The sequence below is a fragment of the Natrix helvetica genome, assembly GCF_964273705.1.
Source record: "Natrix helvetica genome assembly, chromosome: 2".
NCBI lineage: Eukaryota > Metazoa > Chordata > Lepidosauria > Squamata > Natricidae > Natrix > Natrix helvetica.
The window spans coordinates 57,732,782-57,745,826 of record NC_138552.1 but is presented as its reverse complement, the minus strand read 5'-3'; the positions used below and the strand labels follow the sequence as shown (position 1 = coordinate 57,745,826).

The window sequence follows — 13,045 nt, the reverse complement described above, 5'->3', positions numbered from 1 at the left end:
TAACAAAGCAACTTGCAGGCTTCATTGCTGGCTTACTCACGAACATTGCTTGTAGGAAGCTGGCAGGAAGGTCACAAATAGTGATCACATGATTGTGGGACACTGCTGTGCAAACTGGTTGCCAATTGTCTAAATTTTCTTCATGGAGTCCGTAACAGCCAGAACTTGGCGTATGCTCATTCTAAGTTCTTTTATGCACAGCTGTCATAACTTCAGATACTAACTCAACTAATGGTCATACATCAAGAATTACCTATATGTAGCTTTCATTCATTTTCCTCAATAAATAAATGAACAAGTATGTTTTGTATTCAGTTAATTGGGTTGTTTTAGGATATGTGGAAAACATAATGTTTAGATTATATTTATGCAGAAATATTGAAAATTCAAAATGTTTGTACATTGTACATCAATACTACTTACGTTTGCCGAATAGCCATTATGTATTTTATTCCTCAGCTAATTTTTTTACAGTACAAAAGGTTTTAAAAACAATAAAAACCACTGGACTCTATGTAACATTTTATGAATCAGGCATGGCAACTCCACCATAAAAGCTTCATTGGAAAAGTTCATTTTGGTTAATGAAGTAAAATTACTTCAATTTAGGAAAAGACACTTTAGTTCCTCAACAGCACTTTTTGCTGTTTACATTAAAAGAACTTATGTAAGGAAAAAGGAGTAAATCTTCTTTAAAGCTTATTCGCTAATTGCTTTAAATATAAAAACTGTTGAATAAATCCCCACAGCTCCCTCCTGGAACAGCTACACTATTCAGAAACCGCATAACTATTTTTTAGTTTGGGAAGTAATGATATACTGAGATCTCCCAATAGCGTGATAGTTGAACATTATACTTTTTTTCCCCTTAAAAATCTTATTAGTCATGGTAAAACATGGGGCATAATCTTAAGAACAGATACTGTATAATGCTATTTCAAGGGATGGGAAAACTGGTAACCAAAATGTAACATATCTGAGGTTGATGGGAGAAACAGAGTGGGATAGGTTTTGAAGTTCAATGGTTTTCTTTGGAATACACAGTAGCTTTCATGTGTTTCCATTTCAAAATGAAAATAAACTTTATAAGGATTTGTTATGGTCACTGGTAGCTTCAGGAATAGGTTGTCATCCTGTTTTATTTAAACTATATTGCAACAATAAAAAATAGAATAATTTGGGAATGACCCCCAATCCACCAACCACACAACACTGAAGATATAAACAGCTTCTTAAAACACAATTTTCTCAAATATATTATTTGTATGTATTTTAAAAGATCACATATCACGATATAATACTTTATTTGCAAAGATTCTGAAACTAAAAAATAAACTATATTACAATGAAGCAATATAAAAGCTAAATGAATCATGGTTTACATATTCATTTTAAGATTATTATAATCTTAACTCAAAAGATATGCAACCTGGCATCCTCCGGATAGTTTGGATTTTAATCCTCATGAATCCCAACTACAATGAATAGTAGGATTATGACAATACTATCCCACGTTAGGACGACAAGTCTGTAACCAAGAAAAAGGTCTGAACTAAATTCTCTGGTTATTTTTGTGTTTCTGATTCTGTAACAACTGAATGCCTCTAATAAACAGGTTTTCTAGGGAAGTATTTCAGCATTTAGCATTTTTGAAATCAGAGATGGGGAATCAATATACCTCCTAGATCCGTGATGGTGAACCTATGGCATGTGTGCCACAGGTGGCACACGGAGGCCTCTCTGCCGGCACATGAGTCATCACCCCAGTTGAGCTATAGCGCGCATGCACTATAGATTTTTGGGTCTCTGCAGCATGTGTTGTTTAATCAAAATGCAGTTAAAACACTATAGAAGCCATCAAGACTATAACTATATATATCCAACAGGAACAGGAAGTGCCTCACAGGAGCAGATAGAGGTAAATCATACAGAGGCAGGAAATGCATCACTGAACAATGGAGATGAAGGCTAGAGAGGAATAAAGCTGCATTCCAGGCAGACATAATACCTGTAACAGTGTGCGCATGCACGGGGGAGAGGATCGTACATGAGGGTCATGCATGCATTGTATTATGGGTGTGAGCACGTTCGTGCGCACTGTCATGTATGTGCATGCGCTTTTGGCACGCGAGGACAAAAAGGTTAGACATCACTGTCCTAGATAATGTTAACAATTCCCACCAGGAATGATGGAATTTGAAGTTGGCATACCTGAGCTCGAATATTCCCCATTCTTCTTCTACATTATGATGAACTTCTTGAGTTAGGATTGATAATCAGAAAAACAATGATCAGACTGGCAAACAGAAATGTTGTGTCTTAATTAAATAAAAAGCATTATTACTAATGTTTTCTTGCAATAAAGGGGTCAATCACTATTTCTCAAATGTATGCCTAACTTCACACATTTATTCATTTACTCATTATCAAATTTATCCATGGACACTATAGAACCAAATTCCAACAGCATCAAATAAAACAATATAAAACATATATAAAACCAAGATCAATATCAGATGTCGTAAGTACTCTGGGAATTAATAAGGAAATGTTTATTTATACAAACAGCTTTTTGATTTTTTAAAAAAATTTCATCCAGTAGAGATGAAGTCTCCACTCACCATTCACAATATTGGTGCCACCACTTCAAAGACCCTCGACCTAACCATCTCTAGCAAGCCATCCAATTTTCAGCTGCTCTTACTATAAGCCCACAGATGATAGAGATCCAATTAATAACAAAGTTGTTCTTTAGATAAACAAGACAAATCTGTAAAGGGTTTTATATGTTAAAAGAGACACTCTGAATTTGACTCAGATAGCAATGGGAAGCTAGTGCATCTGAGCCAGAGTACATACTACATGCTTCCAACGAAGAATGCAAGGCAGAAATCTCACCACAGGATTCCTGAATCATTGCAGTTTCTGGATTATTTTCAAAGGCATCACCCATCTAAAGTGTTCTACAGCAAACTATTCATAAGGTAATGAATGAGTCCATTTAGTCCTAACCAAGAAATATGAATGCAATAGAAAAAAGGAATACTTCACCACCAGTCACCTGAACTATCAGACTATGTGGGAAATCAACAAGTACCCCCAGTCCACCTATGAGCCTTTTTCAGTGAGTTTGAAATTCCATATGCATTGAGATTAAATAATTTGGTGCAATCAAATTATAAGAACTCAAGAACTTGAGTTATGTATTCATTTACTTATTCAACAGATCAGGTGAAACCAAGTCGTATTTAATGTAAATCCTGCCATATTGTAAATACTAATTTTTTTAAAATTTACTAGTCCATACTCATAAAACAACAATCTGTATCAAGAAACACCAGAAACTTTGACAATGCTGATTATATTTCAGAAGTGGGGCTGAAATCAGTTGCCATCTCTGCTATGAAAACATATTTATTTGTTTTATGACAAAATTGCACATTACATTTTTAAAATAGATAAAAAAGTGTAACAAGGCTAAACAAAAATTTAAGCATGGGAATAGGTTCTTCAAATCCTACATTAGGCAATTTTCCACCTAGTATCAAGTTTCTCCTGAATAGAGAAGGAAAATTTGCTTTACTCTGCATTAGCAGTCTTTACAAAAATCATAACTGATTGTTACATCTAGCCAGCTCATAAACTCAAGAATCCAGTGTTTCTCAACCTGATCAACTTTAAGATGTCCAGATTTCAATTCCCAGAATTACCTAGTCAGGTAATTTTCAAGCTTGATTAAATTTCTGATTAGCCTTGTTAAAACATGGTTGACAGGGGAATTCTGGGAGTTGAAGTCCAGACATCATAAAGTTGCCCAGACTGAGAAACACTACTAGACCCCCATGCTCTAAAAGCATAGAATACGGTAGCACAATGATGGCAAATCTTTTAGTCACAGAGTGCCCAAACTGGAAGGTGTGTGTGTGTGCGCACGTGCCAGAGCACCAGAAACCCGATGACAAGCTGGCCAGTGCGCCTCAGAAACCCAACAACCAGCTGACTGAGCTGGGGCAATGGTGCACGTGCCCACAGAGGGCTCTGTGTGCCACCTCTGGCACGTGTGCCATAGTTTGCCATCATGGCCCTAGCAAAACTGAATTGTGTATTTTCCATAAACATTTGTTAAAATCATTCTATTCTTGAACTTAAGGATATTGTTTATATTTTCAACCCCCTGGAGAACATTCAAAATTGAAAATATAATTCAGAACTCCATAGAAGTGTTTGTTTACAAAACATGGTTTACATAGACAGTGCTAAACAGTCAAAACCTTTGTTAAACTTTTTCATATAGCAAAGAGCAAAGTATTAATACATAAACAGTTATACCTTAACTTTCCAACAACTGGAACATAATTTAGCAATAGATATAATGCAAGACCTTCTAAAGTTGTTTCATACAAATATTTTAACAAAAGTTAATCAGAGTATCCCTGATCTAATGTACATGTACAGTATATTTGTGAAAACTTTTGAGTTTTCATAATCTAAACATGAGAACAGTGTTTTATGAGCACATTATGAGCCATCTATTAAAAACACGAAAACAGTTTTAGATCACATCTAATATCCAAATCTTGAAAAAAATTGTATCAAATTATACAGATATAGGTATACAGCAATAGGAAAAGTCTAATAAAGAGCTATTAATACTACTGTGTGACCTTTTGCTATTATACATTAATCCAAACTTTACGGTCTTAACACAATTCCTAAATATGATACATACCCTTTGTAGCAACTCACAACTCAAAGTAACTACCAACTTTGGTAAGCTAATTGGGTTTCTATCCATTATATCATTTTGACTTATTATAATTTGATACCTCAATATAATACAAAACTTGCGTGTAAGTCCAGTATAATGCATGCAACATTTAAAGAGCTTCACAAATCATTTAAAAGTAAATAAGAGTGTTCACTCTTAAGATAATTCAGTGCTCATTGTAAATACTTTTTCCCAGTTGAACAATTCATACAAGTCATAACTGCACCTTAATAAAGCCATTTCTGAAGGAGAGAGATAGGAGTAAGCCTCTAGAAAGAGACCTACACAGTGTTTTGCCATGTTGCCATTAGTTTCTTAAAATTCTGAAGAACATCTAATAACAGATCTTTACAGAAAGCTTTTCTGGTTTTTTAAGACAAGCATCAGTGATCTAAAGTAATCCCCTCTGCTTTCTATCTGGGGTGACTGGGAAAGGAAGATCCGATCCCACCGAGCAAAGAGAGAGCAAGACAGAGCGAGAGCGAGGGGGGGGGGGGTTCTTACCATGATAATAAATCTCGTCTGCGGAGGATGGTTCCTCATTGGAAAAGGATCAGGCTGCTAATTCTCTTCTGTTTTTCGGGCTGGAGGAGCAGCCAAACTGCGGAGCTTTGGTCTCACCTCTCCCCAATCTTCACATCGCATTAACACTCCTTCGCAAGGAACGGCAGATGCGTGCGCGTTGTGAGAGCCTTCCACCCTCATGTATTATGCACACATAATCCTTTCCACTGTAAGCGCGCTGGAGGGGGGGAAAAACCCGAAAGAAAAACCACGCCATACACAACACCCTCCCCATCTCCACAGCACGGAAGAATAGAGGGAATTTCAGAGCAAGCCACCCTCACGTCTCTGTTCCCCTCAGAAGATGCGCTTTGCCCTTCGCGACGCGGACCCCCGGGCTTTTTCCAGGGAAGCCCACGCACAAGGAACATAAACACCTCCAATCCGCCGCAGGGTTGCGACTCCCTTTCCCCACCAAAAAGGGGAGCAACAAGCCTCACAACTAAGAGGCGGGACCCGAGCCTTCGCCTCTTCCGCCCAGACCTCCCCCCACTCCCACCCTCAACCCACTTGCCACCTTCTCCATTGTACACCGTTCAAGGAGAGCCACCCTTCCCCGCCGCCGCCTTTTCCCTTCCCCTCTCCATCCCCGCCGCGGCCGCAGCCGCCGCCTCCCACCACCTTTTGGCCACGGCGCGCTCCAGAAACCACTCTTACCTTGGAGGAGTCACTGCGGCCGACTCCGGCCTTGCCCTTCTCTCACTGTGGCCGGGAGGTGCAGGTGCCTCTTCAGGCTCGGGGGCAGCAGGAACCGGGAAAAGGAAGGAGGGAAGGTGGCGCTGCCGCTGCCACTGCTGCTGCGGCGGCGGCGGCGGCGGTTATGGGGGAGGGTGGGAAAAAGAGGGAAGGGGAGGAGTCTGCGCTGCCCCTGGCCGGCGCGAGGACACAGCGAGGGCGAGGTTTTCGGGACCGAGACCCCAGGATTGCGAGCGACTGGACTGTCGTCTTTCTGGTTGCCTCTCCTCCGTCCCTCGGGGAGGGGGGGGTGAAATTACGAGCCCCGCGAATCCTTGTCCCGGAAGTTTCGATTCAGCCAGGAGCCGGCTTACGGAACTCTTTTCTGGGACTGGCTGCGGCGATTTGATGCAACGGAGCTTCCTCGCTGGCTCTTCTCGCCCCGCCTCACAAACAGGAGCCGTAGCTATCCGGGCCACAGGCCTGAAGTGGAGGGGCGGAGCCTCTTGGAAAGGGGTGGAGCCGCGCCCACGAGCGAGCCGACCATGAGGACTGGTTTTTTTTTTAAACGGAGTCAATCGGGAAAGTGGGCGGAGTTAAGATCGGGGATGAGTCACGTCGGGGGGGGGAGAAGAGGGAGGAGCCTCGGGAATGTGTTAGGGACGGAGAGCGGCTGGTGAGAAAACGCGCCACGGGAAAGCTAAGCCTCTGGTTTGTGATTTGGAGAACCCGCCTTCCTCTTTCGTTTGAAAGACACCTTTTCTGTCCAATCAACTGGAAGAAACATGCTGAGCGAAAGGGGGAAGGTTTCCGTCTTTTGCAAGCAATGTTTTTACCTGCCCGGAAGAAAGACGGACCTGTGGGATGGTGGTTTCCTTTCTTTTTTTACCCGAGTAATGATTGGCTTGGAGGCATGGTTGGCGGGTCTGTCCTGTGTTTACCCGAAAGGGGTAACCTGACAAAGGATTATAGTTCTGCAAGGCATTCGTGGTTGCGTTGCCTGCAGAAATCAGTCCTCTGATTAAATGGAGTTTACTCCGAAGTGAGCGGACGGAGGATTGTATCTGATCGGACAAACAATGGCTTTTTCTGTAACCTCTTAGTCTTCCGGTGGATAGTTGACAGGCCAGGTAGCTCTCTTCTGGAAGGATTGTTGCTTTCCTCAGCGGTAAGTGCTAAACTGCTTTAATCATTAGTAAGTCTGGATATATTAGGAGAGGGGCGGGGTGTATCTAGAACAATTTAAACTTAGAATATTCCATTAATCAAGGCCAGAGTTTGGTGTATTTATTAATCCGAGGCTTTAAAAACAGAATTAAAATGTTTCTAATAGCAAGATAAGAAATTAAGTGAGTGTAATCATACACTTGATTGGCCCTTACTGGATGGATATAGGATTAGGATTGCAGCTAAAGTGCACCATGTGCTTGTGGATACATACTGGAGTGGATGGATTCTTCAGTCATAGGATTGCAACAAGGAGAAAGGAGAGAGAAAATCAGAGCTCATACAGTACCTTATCTTGCTTATTTATTAGTACATTCTCTACTCCCAAAATACTGTAAGTGAAACAGATTATTTGAACCAGTGGTGGGTTTCAATTTTTTGGGGAACCTACTCTGTGGGTGTGGCCTCCTTTGTGGGAGTGGCTTGCCAGCCATGTGACCTGGTGGGAGTGGCTTGGCAGTCATGTGACCAGGTGGGCATGGCTAACTTGGAAAATGTGGTGAAACTCACTTAACGAAGCTCTTGCATAGCAACCAAAATTTTGGGCTCAATTGTGGTCATAAGTTCTTTTTCTTTCTTTCATCTCTCTCTCCCACTTTCTTTTTTTCTTTTTCTTTCTCTCTCTCTCTCTGGCTCTTTGTCTCTCTCTCCCTCCCTCCCTCCCTCCCTCCCTCTGTCTCCCTCTGTCATTTTCTCTGGGTGTCTATCTGTCTCTCTCTCTCTCTGTATCTCTGTATCTCTCTCCTCCTTCCCCCATCTCTGTCACTCTGTGTGTGTGTCTGTCTGTCTGTCTCTCACTCACTCTGTGTGTGTGTGTGTGTGTGTGTGTCTGTCAGTCTCTCTCTGATTCCCTCCGTCACTCCCTCTCTCTGTTCCTCTCTCTGTCTGTCTGTCTGTCTCACTCACACACACACACTGTGGTCACCTTGTTGAGTGTTCCAATCACATTTGAAACACTCAACAACTGGCCTGCATTTATGGTATTTTGCAGCATTCTGGAATGCTGCAAAATACCATAAATGCAGGCCAGTTGTTGAATGTTTCAAATGTGATTGGAACACTCAACAAGGTGACCACAATGTGTGTGTGTGAGTGAGACAGACAGAGAGAGGGAGTGACGGAGGGAATCAGAGAGAGACTGACAGAGTCTGACAGAATCAGAGAGGTACAATGCTGCAAAATACCATAAATGCAGGCCAGTTGTTGAGTGTTTCAAATGTGATTGGAACACTCAACAAGGTGACCACAGTGTGTGTGTGTGTGAGTGAGACAGACAGACAGACAGACAGAGGGAGTGAGGGAGGGAATCAGAGAGAGACTGACAGAGTCTGACAGAATCAGAGAGGTACTTTTAACTACCTGGCAGCGGCGTTTTTCCTTGGGGGGCTCCTTAGAACATCCCAAGACTTCGGAGGGAAGCTTAAAGCCTGGAGCAGGAGCAAAGCCCCTTTTCCAACTGGCCTTTCCTTGCTTGGAGGGCTTCGGAGGGAAGCTTCTGCAGAAGCCCGAGCGAGTGACAACAAGTTCCCACCGTTACGAAGTCTCGGAGGTTGTAATTTTCTGAGCTGTGCGCGCGCGCCTGTTTTCCAAGGCGTGGAGCAGCAGCGAGGCTCTGCCCGGTGAGCGATCATTCCGGAGGCCATCAACGGTCCCCCCTCGCGTTCCTCGTCTTCCCGGATGGCATCTGGAGTCATTGCTGGCCATGCAGAGCCTCGCTGCTGCTCCACGCCGTGGAAAACAGGCGCACGCGCACAGCTCAGAAAATTACAGCCTCCGAGACTTCGTAACGGTGGGAACTTGTTGTCACTCGCTCGGGCTTCTGCAGAAGCTTCCCTCCGAAGCCTTCCGAGGGAGGAAGGGCCAGTTGGGAAAGGGGCTTTGCTCCTGCTCCGGGCTGTAATTGCGCCTATGTTTTCCACGGAGTGGGGCCGCGGCCAGAAGACAAGGAACATGAGGTAGCGCAGCGGTGGCAGCGGGGAGTCAGCCCCGATGCAAAAAACGCCAAGGGGGCGGGGCAGGAAATTACTTCCGGGTTCATTCTCCAACCCGATCGCGCGATCCGGTGCGATCCGGTAGAAACCCACCACTGATTTGAACCTTTAAAAAACATTAGACAACTGAAAAACTGAGCTGAAAATGCTTAAAAGAGAATCACCGAGTTGTATGCTGTGTTCTTACTACTGATGTGAAAGTAAGTCTTAAAGGCCAAACTCATTCTTTTGTGCTGCTTTCCAACTAGTGGTCAAATAAAAGCCATTATTTCTTTAACTGTTTCTAATTTTATTGTAATTGATAAGAATATGGAAATCTTGGATTCACATACTGCCATAAACCAGGAGGACTTTTTACATTTTTGTCAGAACATTGTGAAAATTCAGCTAATTTTGATTTATTTTAAAAAAATGTGGGTCTTAGCCTGCTATAGGTTTTATGGCTGCTCTTTTATAAGTCAGACTTTAATTATGTTTGTTCCTAAGTCATGTACCATAATATTGTATTATATTTTATAGTTAGTTGTAAGTGATCCAGAGTCATTGAGTGAGTTGAGAGGCTATATAAACTTGTTTAATAAATAATAGTTGTTTTAAAGCAAACATGAGATAAAATATATGCATTTAAACAGAAAAATGTCTTCTGATAGCTAATTACTGAAACAGGACAGCACCTTCACCCAAACACAATTTCCATCCATCCCAACTAAGAGTTTACATTATTTCTGGACCTCTCTATGGGAAGTAGTAAGAATGGATTTATGGCTCTTTGTGAGATTCATCTCCAGGATTCTTGAAAAACCAGTGGGTGACTTTGGGCTAGACCAGGGGTGTCAAACTCTCAACGACACATTGTCACATGACATATTGCAACTTTGTTCCCCTTTGCTAAAATGGGGGTGGACGTGGCCAGTGCGTGACACATCTGGCCCATGGGCCATAAGTTTGACCTCCCTGAGCTAGACTCAACTCACTTCACAGGGTGGTTGTTCTGGGGAAATAGGAGGAGTGGTATATTCACTGCTTTGAGTTGTATGTGAATAAAGATTTTAAAAAACCTGGTTAATTGCCTCAATTAACTTTTGGGAACATATTTCAATTGTTTCAAATCACTGTGGTTTGACTCCCTAAATTCCACAAGAAGTGTTGTCTTTAGCAATTCAGTTTATGATAATAGGTGAGATGTATTTTTATATAGGTAATAGATGGGAATAAACACAGACACCTAATTTCTAGCTTTATTTTAGGAAATTCCTTTTTTTTTTTTTACTAAATTGTGCTTCAAATTGGACATTAGGACATACAGAATACTGGACTACATGGTGGTTGTTTTTTAATCCTGATCATCAAGACTATTCTTAACAATGTTGTTACTAATACTATGAAGTTTAGATAGAATAGCCTATTGATGTTTAGAAACAGTTCTGTAATCATTGGAAAAAATCAGAGCAATTATTCATCAGGTAAAATTGACCTGATCTAAATTAAATATACCGTATTGTTCAGAGTATAAGACGTACTTTTCTCCCCACAAAAAGTGGGTGGAAATGTATGTTATACTGTGAATGTTGTTGAATGTTGTACCAACGCCCCCCCCCCCTTCGACCTCTGTCTCCCAGCAATTTGCCTCCTTGCAGCAAACAGCGTGATCAGCTTCAGCACAGCCTGAACTGATTGGCAGTGGATCTGCCTGCCGGAATACCTCCTATCAGCTGTTCCAGGCTGCGGGAATCACTGCCACCCATCGGCCCTACCACCTATCGCCGCCTCCATGTGCCCCATTTTCAGCCTCCGCACATCCTATTTTCGGACCGCTCCAGGCAGCGGAGATAGACGGTGGCGGGGATCCTTGCCTCCTGGAACCAGTTGAAAATGAGGGACGCAGAGGCCGAAAAATCAGGCGTGTGGACGCTGAAAATGGGATGTGCGGAGGCCGAAAATGGGGAGTGTGGAGGCAGCGATAGGTAGCAGCAGTGACGGTGGCAATGGGCAGTGGCAATACCCACAGTCTAGAACAGCTGATAGGAGTATTCCAGGAGCCAATCCAACCGCCAATAAGCTGCATGTGCTAAATCAGACTGTGCTGAAGCTACCTATGTTGTTTGCCCTTTGCTGCAAGGAGGCAACTTGCGCAGAGGCAGATTTTGTTTTCCTTTTTAAAAGCTAGGTGTGTCTTACACTTCAGAGAGTCTTATAGTCCGAAAAATATGGTAATCAGTATCAGTTTCCTGTTTTCATATCAGTCGTGCCTGAAGACAATAACTTTCTGAAAAACATAAATACCGTAATAGTTGTATTTTATTGCAACACCATTGATTGCAACATATGCATTTACTTGCAACTGGCGTTATGAATTCTCTACATAAAGCTCCTATCCTTGGATGTAGGGAATTATTTCCATTCCATTTTGGACCTTCCCATTGATTGCTGGATTTGGCCATTGTCTGAAAGAAACCATGTAGCTGTCATGTCCCTTGATTCAGCTTAACATTTGATATTTTTCTTATTTAACTGCTTGATAAAAAAAAAAGAATAGTGAACTCTGGAATACTGGGTTGCTGGTATAACCACTGATACTGCATATCAAATGATGCCTTAAATTGTGCACATAAACTGTGAAACCACTGTTGTTCATTGCTATGATTGGTGCATTCAACCAGAATTATTTTAGATCTGATTGTAGCACTGAGTGTTAATATGTTATGTACTACTTCTTTGTTTTCTATTTTGCAGATTAAGGCACATAGAAGTTAGAAAATTATACTAGCATTACCCTGGGACAACAGTTGCTGGTGTAATATGAAACAGGCCTGTAAGCATCTAAACATGGGTAATTAAGCATATTGTACAGATGAAAAAGATAGCTGAGAACATTCCTTCTAAATCCCTTTGCGTAATGTAAATCTAAGATTCAAAATGTACCTTTTATGTTTATTTTTAAAATAAGCCATGTCTTCTAGGTTTTTTTTAAATCACTTTGTCCCCAAGTAACAAATATAATGAAAAGTAGAAAAAATAGCAATTTTTTAAAAAATACTCCATAGAAATTCTTTTTATTTTATGGCATTTTTGAGAGCTTTATTGCTATAAATATATGCTATGTTTATTTTAAAAAAATAAAAATCTTTCATGGAAATTCTATTTACTTTATGGCATTTTTGAGAGCTTTTATCACAATAAAATGTTACTTTTATTAAAAATATATTGCACCTGCATTTTTGTTGAATTATTGTTTTGTAATATTTGTGTGTTCTGTTCAGTTCTGTTCATTCCTGATTCTGCTGTTTTATCATGTTTTTAGCTTTGAGCTTTTTAGCTTAGAATATCCAAAGTTGTTATTGAATTATGTAACTCAGACAAACAGAATTTAAATCATTAAGGAGGTCATCCTCCTAAATAGTAAAATAGCATATTCAGTCAAATACTAACTAGATTTTAACACAGCATTTTAATTCACATTCAGCTTGTGCCCCAGGGGTTATTTTGATATTTTATATAATCAACTAGTAGGAGCCAAATGGGTGACTGAATTGAAAGAGAATGTGGTCCTGAACAGTTTATAAGGCAAATCAAAGATGTGAATGAAAAACATGAAGATAAGCAAACAGAAGTCTGCTTCTGACCAGAAGTGGTCAGAAGCATCAAAGGCCTAGGCCAATTCAAGAAAGAAAAAAGATAGGTTTTACTTTTGCTGAAAGTAACAAAAAAAATTATGTTGGCTTTGTTGCCTGTTGCTAGATAAATGACTTGGGACCAGGTTATCTGAGGCACCATCTTTTGCCGGTCACATCTACCCAACCCATCAGAGTGGGGAGGCAGG

At 41.2% G+C, this 13,045-nt stretch overlaps 1 protein-coding gene across 7 annotated transcripts in view; it reads right to left on the bottom strand.

The window, feature by feature from the left end:
• The window catches only part of CSNK1G3 (casein kinase 1 gamma 3), an 83,608-nt gene extending 77,075 nt beyond the window's left edge, over window positions 1–6,533 (bottom strand). For 2 of the 7 annotated variants that reach the window (XM_081941659.1, XM_081941661.1), the window contains exons 1-2: window positions 5,990–6,528; window positions 5,273–5,510 (exon numbers count right to left, since the gene is read on the bottom strand). The gene's annotated coding sequence lies outside the window, so the exon portion shown is untranslated. Of the gene's footprint in view, window positions 1–2,211; window positions 2,235–5,272; window positions 5,511–5,989 lie in introns of those variants that run through there. The other 5 variants (XM_081941658.1, XM_081941655.1, XM_081941660.1 and 2 more) reach the window with 5 other exon arrangements.
• Between the last annotated feature and the right edge of the window lie 6,512 nt (window positions 6,534–13,045).